The sequence below is a fragment of the Ovis aries genome, chromosome 10, assembly GCF_016772045.2.
Source record: "Ovis aries strain OAR_USU_Benz2616 breed Rambouillet chromosome 10, ARS-UI_Ramb_v3.0, whole genome shotgun sequence".
NCBI lineage: Eukaryota > Metazoa > Chordata > Mammalia > Artiodactyla > Bovidae > Ovis > Ovis aries.
In genome coordinates this window covers 26,940,092-26,952,461 of record NC_056063.1, presented here as the reverse complement: position 1 = coordinate 26,952,461, position 12,370 = coordinate 26,940,092, and positions in this window count along the sequence as shown.

The following is a 12,370-nucleotide window of genomic DNA, read 5'->3' as shown; positions in this document are numbered from 1 at the left end:
GTGTGTGTGTGTGTGTGTGTGTGTGTGCACTTAGTCACTTAGTTGTGTCTGACTCTTTACAACCTCATGGACTGTAGCCCACCAGGCTCCTCTGTCCATGGGGAGTCTCCAGGTAAGAATACTAGAGTGGGTCACCATGCCCTCTTTCAGGGGATCTTCCCAACCCAGGGATTGAACCCAGGTCTCCTACATTGCAGGCGGATTGTTTACTGCCTATATACTGTCAATACCATATATATAGTACATATATATATCAATACCATATATAATATATATATCTCAATACCACATACATAATATATATATCTCAATACCATATATATATATATATATGGGCTTCCCAGGTGATGCTAGTGGTAAAGAATCCACCTGCCAATGCAGGAGATGCAAGATTCACAAGTTCAGTTCCTGAGTTGGGAAGATCCCCTAGAGTAGGAAGTGGCAATCCATTCCAGTATTCTTGCCTGGAAACATCCACGGACAGAGGAGCCTGGCAGGCTACAGTACATGAAGCTATAAAGAGTCGGATACAATGGAGCACACGTACACACACACACAGACACACACACAGACACACATAATTTAACCATTATAAAGGATGTACAGGGCACAAATTATACTTTCTAAAGTCTAAACAATCAATAATACAATAAATCAGGTTTTGATTTGTAGTGCTTGCTGATATCTACATATAAATGCTTCCACCATGACTGATTTCAAGCAACCAACATAATGTCACTGAATTCAGAGATAGGATGAGACTGATACATGCTATAGGTCACAGCAATATATTATTTCCACCATAAAGATGTAAAAGACCTAAAGAACCCCGAGGGCATCAATAAAGGAAAAATGGAGTAAGTGAGTACTTTTGAGGATTTATTATCTTAACTTTTAGTACATTTGTCAAAAATACATTTTACAAAGTTTAGTTTTTAATAATGGTGTTTTTTAACAATTGGCTTGCAAAATTCTTAAATGTTAACAATTAGTTTTTAAAAGCAATAATGAGCCAGCTTCAGCTCACCACTGAACTGAGGTTCCTGTCAGCAGCCCTGCACATGAACCATCTTGGAAGCAGACCCTTCAGCCCCACTCAAGCCTTTGGATGATTGAAGCCCCACCTAATATCTCCATTGCAACCTCATGAAGAACCTTGAGCCAGAAGCATTCAGCTGAGCCACCTCTGAATGCTTGACCTATGTACTCTGTGAGATACTAAATGTTTACTATTTAGTCCACAAAATGTTGAGGCAATTTGTCACTCAATAACAGATAATAATATATCAGCAGCTGCTGCAGCCATGAGAGACATTGCCTCCTTGAAACAAAGGATTAAAGGAGGGAAATGGGGAGTCCCAGATAAGTAAGAGTAACATTTCATGGGGTACCCGTGGCACTTCTGTAAGTAACCCAAAACTATTTGAGATAAATTTATGAGGAATTGGAGTTTTTCCTGGGTTGCATTTTAGTCTCATATTACCAATGAAGTAGCTGAGGCTCAGAGAAACTAGCAGATCTAAAAGCACATAGCCAATAAGCCAGTAAAAGGTTAAACCAGGATTTAAACCTAAATCTAAGTCTATGCTCTCACAGGGAGACCTTAAGAAGGCCACTAGTGTTTAGAACACTTTATTGTTTATGAATAATTCGATGCCCACCTAATCTGATGAGGGAAGGGATTATTATTTCCACTTTAAATTTTTCAAAATTGAGATTTGTATAACTATTTCAGAGCTGAAATGAGAAAATCTGTAAACCTCTAGTATAGCATTCCCAAAAGTTCATTTGAATATAAAATATGATCATGTGCAAAATTAAGTATTTAAATTAGGAAGTATAGAAAAACTGGAGAAGAAAATAGCAACCCACTCCAGTATTCTTGCCTAGAGAATCCCAGGGACAGAGGAGCCTGGTGGGCTGCCATCTATGGGGTCGCACAGAGTCAGACACGACTGAAGCAACTTAGCAGCAGCAGTATAGAAAAATAAAATTCAGAATTCAGGAGCCTTGTTATATTTTACTAGTCTTTGTAATTTACAGTTAGAGGCAAGGACACATAACTAAAGCAAGCCTCTATGGTCAATAAATGTAGACATTATTTTTTAAGATTTATTAAAATTTGTATTTGTTCAAAATCAAATTTCTTTTGGGCCTTATCCAATTTGACCCAGTACCTATAGGCTTCTACTAATTTGCATGATTGCCTCATACAATATTAAAATACTTCCAAGCTCTTTAAATTATTCCCTTTAATAGCTTTCTATACACAGTTAAAATGAACAGTAATATGGCTTTGTTTTCCAGATGTCATTTCATGTGCCTGAATAATTCTACCAGACTTTAGTGATTACATCAATACATGATAGCAAAGAACAAACACCAAATTTAACTTGGAACAATTTTAACAAATCCCATATCTGCTTTTCCTATTAAGCATTTACTGTTGGGTTTCCCAGGTGGCACAGTGGTTAAAAAAATCCACCTGCCAATGCAGGAGACACAAGAGATGTCACCTCAACCCCTGGGTCAGAAAGATCCCCTGGTGAAGGAAGCAGCAATCCACTCAAGCATTCTTGCCTGGCAAATTCGATCCCTAGGTCAGGATGATCCCCTGAAGAAGGGAATGGCAACCCACCTCAGTCTTCTTGCTGGAGAATCCCATGGACAGAGGAGCCTGATGGGCCACAGTCCACAGGGTCACAAAGAGTCAGACCTGACTGAGCACACATGTGCAGGCACAGCAGGTAGAGTGGTGGAAGCTCCATTAAAAAGACCTGGGAGTTGAAAGACTGGGATGTTCTCTGGGATTAAGTTTGAGGAACATAAACCAAATGGCCAGCCCTGAGAGGTGGATTGGAAATGTGATGATTAGAGCAACAGGATGAACTCAAAATCCATTCAGGAATACCAGAATGTGGCTGCAGTTCAATTAACATGAAGCGGGCAGAGTTTCAGGAAGGCATAAAAATGACTGCGGTCAGAGGAAATAACATCTAATCAACTATACTATAATTTGTAGGAGAGGAAGGTTTCAACAGAACAGTACAAGTCTTATCTTCGTAAGAATCTGGGGAAAGGGAAGTAAAGATTCAGTGATGCAGGAGAGTATGTAGGCATCAAATACATCCAGACAAAAGCTAGAGAATGGAACCCATTCCAGAAATAAAATTGTCCCCTCTTGGATTAAACATTCCAGACAGTTTGGTCTCAGTACCCCTTATAACTTTCAAAATTATTGAGGACCTCAAAGAGCTTTTTAATCTGAGTTATATCTATTGATATTTACTGTAATAGAAATTAAAGCTGAGAAAAATGTTTAAATGCAAAATACTTAATTGTAAATTCTTATTAACTGTCATAATGATATCATCATCATATATCATGCAGACTCTGGAAAATGCCACTATACACTCATGATGGAGAGTGAAAAAAGCAAATAATCTCTTAATATTGTTATAAAAATGTTTTGACTTCAGAGATGCCTTAAAGGGTCTCAAGGACTTGGAGGACACCCTGTGGAGTCCTGTCCTTGATGATAACAGTTAAACAATTGTCTGAGGGCACGATGACTTTCCATGTGAAACTTACTACAGGAGAGAAAGGAATGTTCCTTCTCCACAGTCTACTTACCAGCCTTTTCCTCACCAGCATTCTGATTTATATGCCAGATTGGGGTTGACTAGCTTAGGGAAAGGGGTTTTTCTCAGAGTCTCCTCAACTACAATAAAACCATATCTTGATTTTTCAAAGTTGATAATGAACCTTTCCCTTTGTAAAGCTCAAATTCAATCTCCTCCTGAAACCTCACTGCTCAGGAATGTCAGAAATGCATTAGGCCACACATTCATAGTTAGGGAGCCACTGAAGAAGTTAAACGCACGAGCAAGGAGCAGTGGCTGCGCGGGGGCAGGAGGGCCGAGAGGGGCTACTCCATGTTCAATGTCAGGAGGGGTGGCGGTGAGGAGATAACCCTCATCCAAGGTAAGGAGCAGCGGCTGCACTTTGCTGGAGCAGCCGTGAAGAGATACCCCATGTCCAAGGTAAGAGAAACCCAAGTAAGATGGTAGGTGTTGCGAGAGGACATCAGAGGGCAGACGCACTGAAACCATACTCACAGAAAACTAGTCAATCTAAAACACTAGGACCACAGCCTTGTCTAACTCAAAGAAACTAAGCCATGCCCGCGGGGCAACCCAAGACGGGAGGGTCATGGTGGAGAGGTCTGACAGACTGTGGTCCACTGGAGAAGGGAATGGCAAACCACTTCAGTATTCTTGCCTTGAGAACCCCATGAACAGTATGAAAAGGCAAAATGATAGGATACCAAAAAAGGAACTCCCCAGGTCAGTAGGTGCCCAATATGCTACTGGAGATCAGTGGAGAAATAACTCCAGAAAGAATGAAGGGATGGAGCCAAAGCCAAACCAATACCCAGTTGTGGATGCGACCGGTGATAGAAGCAAAGTCTGATGCTGTAAAGAGCAATATTGCATAGGAACCTGGAATGTCAGGTCCATGAATCAAGGCAAATTGGAAGTGGTCAAACAGAAGATGGCAAGAGTGAACGTCGACATTCTAGGAATCAGGGAACTAAAATGGACTGGAATGGGTGAATTTAACTCAGATGACCATTATATCTACTACTGCAGGCAGAAATCCCTTAGAAGAAATGGAGTAGCCATCATGGTCAACAAAGAAATCTGAAATGCAGTACTTGGATGCAATCTCAAAAACGACTGAATGATCTCTGTTCGTTTCCAAGGCAAACCATTCAGTATCACAGTAATCCAAGTCTATGCCCAAACCAGTTACGCTGAAGAAGCTGAAGCTGAACGGTTTTATGAAGACCTACAAGACCTTTTAGAACTAACACCCCCAAAAGATGTCCTTTTCATTATAGGGGACTGGAATGCAAAAGGAGGAATTCAAGAAACACCTGGAGTAATGGGCAAATTTGGCCTTGGAATGTGGAATGAAGCAGGGCAAAGACTAATAGAGTTTTATCAAGAGAATGCACTGGTCATAGCAAACACCCTCTTCCAACAACACAAGAGAAGACTCTACACATGGACATCACCAGAGGGTCAACACTGAAATCAGACTGATTATATCCTTTGCAGCCAAAGATGAAGAAGCTCTATACAGTCAACAAAAACAAGACCGGGAGCTGACTGTGGCTCAGCTCATGAACTCCTTATTACCAAATTCAGACTTAAATTGAAGAAAGTGGGAAAACCACTAGACCACTCAGGTATGACCTAAATCAAATCCCTAATGATTATACAGTAGAAGTGAGAAATAGATTTAAGGAACTAGATCTGATAGAGTGCCTAATGAACTATGGATGGAGGTTCAGGACATTGTACAGGAGACAGGGATCAAGACCATCCCCATGGAAAAGAAATGCAAAAAAGCAAAAATGGCTGTCTGGGGAGGCCTTGCAAATAGCTCTGAAAAGAAGAGAAACAAAAAGCAAAGCAGAAAAAGAAACATATAAGCATCTGAATGCAGAGTTTCAAAGAATAGCAAGGAGAGATAAAAGCCTTCCTCAGCGGCCAATGCAAAGAAATAGAGGAAAAGAACAGAACGGGAAAGACTAGAGATCTCTTTAAGAAAATCAGAGATACCAAGGGAACATTTCATGCAAAGATGGGCACGATAAAGGACAGAAATGGTATGGACCTAACAGAATCAGAAGATATTAAGAAGAGGTGGCAAGAACACACAGAAGAACTGTACAAAAAAGATCTTCATGACCCAGATAATCACGAGGGTGTGATCACTCACCTAGGGCCAGACATCCTGGAATGTGAAGTCAAGTGGGCCTTAGAAAGCATCACTACGAACAAAGCTAGTGGAGGTGATGGAATTTCAGTGGAGCTATTTCAAATCCTGAAAGATGATGCTGAGCAAGTGCTGCACTCAATATGCGAGCAAATTTGGAAAACTCAGCAGTGGCCATAAGACTGGAAAAGGCCAGTTTTCATTCCAATCCCAAAAAAGGAAATGCTAAAGAATGCTCAACTTCAATTCAGTTCAGTCGCTCGGTCGTGTCCGACTCTTTGCGACCCCATGAATTGCAGCACGCCAGGCCTCCCTGTCCATCACCATCTCCCGGGGTTCACTCAGACTCACGTCCACTGAGTCCGTGATGCCATCCAGCCATCTCATGCTCGGTCGTCCCCTTCTCCTCCTGCCCCCAATCCCTCCCAGCATCAGAGTCTTTTCCAATGAGTCAACTCTTCGCATGAGGTGGCCAAAGTACTGGAGCTTCAGCTTTAGCATCATTCCTTCCAAAGAAATCCCAGGGTTGATCTCCTTCAGAATGGACTGGTTGGATCTCCTTGCAGTCCAAGGGACTCTCAAGAGTCTTCTCCAACACCACAGTTCAAAAGCATCAATTCTTCGGCGCTCAGCTTTCTTCACAGTCCAAATCTCACATCCATACATGACCAATGGAAAAACCATAGCCTTGACTAGACGGACCTTAGTCAGCAAAGTAAAGTCTGTGCTTTTGAATATACTATCTAGGTTGCTCATAACTTTTCTTCCAAGGAGTAAGCGTCTTTTAATTTCATGGCTGCTGTCACCATCTGCAGTGATTTTGGAGCCCCCTAAAATAAAGTCTGACACTGTTTCCACTGTTTCCCCATCTATTTCCCATGAAGTGATGGGACCGGATGCCATGATCTTCATTTTCTGAATGTTGAGCTTTAAGCCAACTTTTTCGCTCTCCTCTTTCACTTTCATCAAGAGGCTTTTAGTTCCTCTTCACTTTCTGCCATAAGGGTGGTGTCATCTGCATATCTGAGGTTATTGATATTTCTCCCGGCAATCTTGATTCCAGCTTGTGTTTCTTCCAGTCCAGCATTTCTCATGATGTACTCTGCATATAAGTTAAATAAGCAGGGTGACAATATACAGCCTTGACGTACTCCTTGTCCTCTTTGGAACCAGTCTGTTGTTCCATGTCCAATTCTAAGTGTTGCTTCCTGACCTGCATACAGATTTCTCAAGAAGCAGGTTAGGTGGTCTGGTATTCCCATCTCTTTCAGAATTTTCCATTTCCACAGTTTATTGTGATCCACACAGTCAAATGCTTGGCATAGTCAATAAAGCAGAAATAGATGTTTTTCTGGGACTCTCTTGCTTTTTCCAAGAACCAGCAGATGTTGGCAATTTGATCTCTGGTTCCTCTGCCTTTTCTAAAACCAGCCTGAACATCAGGGAGTTCACGGTTCACGGATTGCTGAAGCCTGGCTTGGAGAATTTTGAGCATTACTTTACCAGCATATGAAATGAGTGCAACTGTGCGATAGTGTGAGCATTCTTTGGCATTGCCTTTCTTTGGGACTGGAATGAAAACTGACCTTTTCCAGTCCTGTGGCCACTGCTGAGTTTTCCAAATTGGCTGGTATATTGAGTGCAGCACTTTTACAGCATCATCTTTCAGGATTTGAAATAGCTCCACTGAAATTCCATCACCTCCACTAGCTTTGTTCGTAGTGATGCTTTCTAAGGCCCACTTGACCTCACATTCCAAGATGTCTGGCTCTAGATTAGTGATCACATCATCATGATTTTCTGGGTCATGAAGATCTTTTTTGTACAGTTCTTCTGTGTATTCCTGCCACCTCTTCTTAATATCTTCTGCTTCTGTTAGGTCCATACCATTTCTGTCCTTTATCGTGCCCATCTTTGCATGAAATGTTCCCTTGTTATCTCTAATTTTCTTGAAGAGATCTCTAGTCTTTCCCATTCTGTTGTTTTCCTCTATTTCTTTGCATTGATCACTGAAGAAGGCTTTCTTATCTCTTCTTGCTATTGTTTGGAACTCTGCATTCAGATGCTTATATCTTTCCTTTTCTCCTTTGCTTTTCACCTCTCTTCTTTTCACAGCTATTTGTAAGGCCTCCCCAGAGAGCCATTTTCCTTTTTTGCATTTCTTTTCCATGGGGATGGTCTTGATCCCTGTCTCCTGTACAATGTCATGAACCTTATACCATAGTTCATCAGGCACTCTATCTATCAGATCTAGGCCCTTAGATCTATTTCTCACTTCCACTGTATAATCATAAGGGATTTGATTTAGGTCATACCTGAATGGTCTAGCAGTTTTCCCTACTTTCTTCAATTTGAGTCTGAATTTGGTAATAAGGAGTTCATGAGCTGAGCCATAGTCAGCTCCCGGTCTTGTTTTTGTTGACTGTATAGAGCTTCTCCATCTTTGGCTGCAAAGGATATAATCAATCTGATTTCGGTGTTGACCCTCTGGTGATGTCCATGTGTAGAGTCTTCTCTTGTGTTGTTGGAAGAGGGTGTTTGCTATGACCAGTGCATTTTCTTGGCAGAACTCTATTAGTCTTTGCCCTGCTTCATTCCACATTCCAAGGCCAAATTTGCCTGTTACTCCAGGTGTTTCTTGAATTCCTACTTTTGCATTCCAGTCCCCTATAATGAAAAGGACATCTTTTGGGGGTTTTAGTTCAAAGGTCTTGTAGGTCTTCATAAAACCGTTCAGCTTCAGCTTCTTCAGCGTAACTGGTTGGGGCATAGACTTGGATAACTGTGATATTGAATGGTTTGCCTTGGAGACAAACAGAGATCATTCTGTCGTTTTTGAGATTGCATCCAAGTACTGCATTTCAGATTTCTTTGTTGACCATGATGGCTACTCCATTTCTTCTGAGGGATTCCTGCCTGCAGTAGTAGATATAATGGTCATCTGAGTTAAATTCACCCATTCCAGTCCATTTTAGTTCCCTGATTCCTAGAATGTCGACGTTCACTCTTGCCATCTTCTGTTTGACCACTTCCAATTTGCCTTGATTCATGGACCTGACATTCCAGGTTCCTATGCAATATTGCTCTTTACAGCATCAGACTTTGCTTCTATCACCGGTCGCATCCACAACTGGGTATTGGTTTGGCTTTGGCTCCATCCCTTCATTCTTTCTGGAGTTATTTCTCCACTGATCTCCAGTAGCATATTGGGCACCTACTGACCTGGGGAGTTCCTTTTTTGGTATCCTATCATTTTGCCTTTTCATACTGTTCATGGGGTTCTCAAGGCAAGAATACTGAAGTGGTTTGCCATTCCCTTCTCCAGTGGACCACAGTCTGTCAGACCTCTCCACCATGACCCACCTGTCTTGGGTTGTCCCGCAGGCATGGCTTGGTTTCACTTAGTTAGACAAGGCTGTGGTCCTAGTGTTTTAGATTGACTAGTTTTCTGTGAGTATGGTTTCAGTGCGTCTGCCCTCTGATGTCCTCTTGCAACACCTACCATCTTACTTGGGTTTCTCTTACCTTGGACATGGGGTATCTCTTCACGGCTGCTCCAGCAAAGTGCAGCCGCTGCTCCTTACCTTGGACGAGGGGTATCTCCTTACTGCTGCCGTTCCTGACCTTCAATGTGGGATAGCTCCTCTAGGCACTCCTGTGCCTGCGCAGCCACCGCTCCTCGGGTTGCTCTTCCAGGCCGCCGGCCCTGGCCTCAAGCTTGGGGTGGCTCCTCAGGGTCACCGCCCCTGGCCTCGGGCATGAGGTGGCTTCTCCCGGCCGCCCCTGACCTCGGACGCGGTGTGTCTCCTCCCGGCCACCACTGGCCTCAGACGCGGGTAGCTCCTCCAGGCCGCCACTGACCTGGGAGGCGGGGTGTCTCCTCCCGGCCGCTGCCCCTGACCTCATACGCGGGGTAGCTCCTCCCAGCCGCCACTGACCTTGGACGCAGGGTAGCTCCTCTCAGCCGTTCCTGCGCTAGCAGGAACGTAGCCTGGCACTCTGGGCCGCTGCCCCTGACCTCAGACGTGGGGTAGCTCCTCTCGGCTGCGAGCTGCCTGCGCTTAGTGTGCCGGCTCGCAGCCGCCTGCGCTTAGTGACTATCCACACAATTGTACTCATCTCACACGCTAGTGAAGTAATGCTCAAAATTCTCCAAGCCAGGCTTCAGCAATACATGAACCGTGAACTTCCAGATGTTCAAGGTGGATTTAGAAAATGCAGAGGAACCAGAGATCAAATTGCCAATATTCGCTGGATCATGGAAAAAGCAAGAGAGTTCCATAAAAACATCTACTTCTGTTTTATTGACTATACCAAAGCATTTGACTGTGTGTATCACAATAAACTGTGGAAAATTCTGAAATAGATGGGAATACCACATCACCTGACCTGCCTCTTTAGAAACCTATTTGCAAGTCAGGAAGCAACAGTTAGAACTGGACATGGAACAACAGCCTGGTTCCAAAGAGGACAAGGAGTACGTCAAGGCTGTATATTGTCACCCTGCTTATTTAACTTCTATGCAGAGTACATCATGAGAAACGCTGGGCTGGAAGAAACACAAGCTGGAATCAAGAGTGCCAGGAGAAATATCAATAACCTCAGATATGCAGATGACACCACCCTTATGGCAGAAAGTGAAGAGGAACTAAAAAGCCTCTTGATGAAAGTGAAAGAGGAGAGCGAAAAAGTTGGCTTAAAGCTCAACATTCAGAAAACTAAGATCCTAGCATCTGGTCCCATCACTTCATGGGATATAGATGGGGAAACAGTGGAAACAGTGTCAGACTTTATTTTGGGGGGCTCCAAAATCACTGCAGATGGTGACTGCAGCCATGAAATTAAAAGACTCTTGCTCCTTGGAAGGAAAGTTATGACCAACCTAGATAGCATTTTCAAAAGCAGAGACATTACATTGCCAACAAAGGTCCATCTAGTCAAGGCAATGCTTTTTCCAGTAGTCATGTATAGATGTGAGAGTTGGACTGTGAAGAAAGCTGAGTACCAAAGAACTGATGCTTTTGAACTGTGGTGTTGGAGAAGACTCTTGAGAGTCCCTTGGACTGCAAGGAGATCCAACCAGTCCATCCTAAAGGAGATCAGTCCTGGGTGTTCTTTGGAAGGACTGATGCTAAAGCTGAAACTCCAGTACTTTGGCCACGTCTTGCAAGAGTTGACTCATTGGAAAAGACTCTGATGCTGGGAGGGATTGGGGGTTGGAGGAGAAGGAGACGACAGAAGATGAGATGGCTGGATGGCATCATTGACTCCATGAACGTGAGTTTGAGTGAACTCCAGGAGTTGGTGATGGACAGGGAGGCCTGGCGTGCTGTGATTCATGGGGTAGCAAAGAGTCGGACACAACTGAGCAACTGAACTGAACTGAAGCACTTATATACTCCAAGTTCTGTGTTCTCTGCTCTGTATTTTCTATAATATTAATTCCCACCCTGTGAAACAGGTCTTATAATCTTCATTTTAGAGATGGACAAACCAAAGGGTTAAGACATTACAAAAGATCATATTGGTATGTGATGAAGCTGGAGTGTGAAAGTGTTAATAATAACAATTACAATAATAAATAGCAACTGACTACATTCTGAGTGTGTTGAAACATTGCTCTTAATACTTTGTGTGTGAAGTAATTCTATAAGACAAATACTATGATTAATTTACCATTTATATTTGAGGAGACTAATACACAAGCAGATTAAATGAAATATGCAAGATCATACAGCACATAATTGGAAGAGCTGGAATTTGGCTGAAACCAGACAGTCTGACTCCAGGGCCCATGCTCTTAAACCCTACATTCCATTCCTCTTAGCAGTCTTGTTTAATCCCAAACCTATGCTCTTCTTAGCCTCTTATGCACTGTGTATGTTAGTCACTCAGTCATGTCTGACTCTGCAACCCCATGGACTGTAGCCCACCCGGCTCCTCTGTCCATGGGATTCCCCAGGCAAGAATACTGGAGTAGGTTGCCATTTCCTTGTCCAGGGGAGTTTGCTGACCTGGTGATCAAACCAAGGTCTCCTGCCTTACAGGCAGATTCTTTGCCATCTGAGCTATACGGAAGTCCCAATGCACTGCCTCTCCAAAAATCTTCCAAGGAGAGACCTCACTAAAAGGTTCCCTCTCCTGGCTGCAGAGTATGTACTAAGGTTAATCAGTTACAATAAGATCCTCATCATAACATGAATGTATATAAACAGTGTAGCTGTAAGTATTTAGAAAAAAATGCACTAAATATCTGTATGTTCTCAGGAACAAACTTCATAGAAAAATTAGGAGCCATTTTTATGGAAGTATTAAAAAATAAAAAATAACTACAGAATAAGAGAATCCTTGGTATGCCAAAACCAATACAGTATTGTAAAAGTAAAATAAAGTAAAAAAAAAAAAAAAAAGAGAGAGAATCCTCGAATCTCAGAATCATAAAGGTTGACTATGAATAGAGAGAATATTTAAATCTATGTAGTGCTTCAACTCTAGATTACTAAACAGGAATATATGGACTTTGGCCAATAGGAATAGTTTCAAGCACTCTTACCCTCCCTGGCCCAGGAGTATAAGTGAGCCC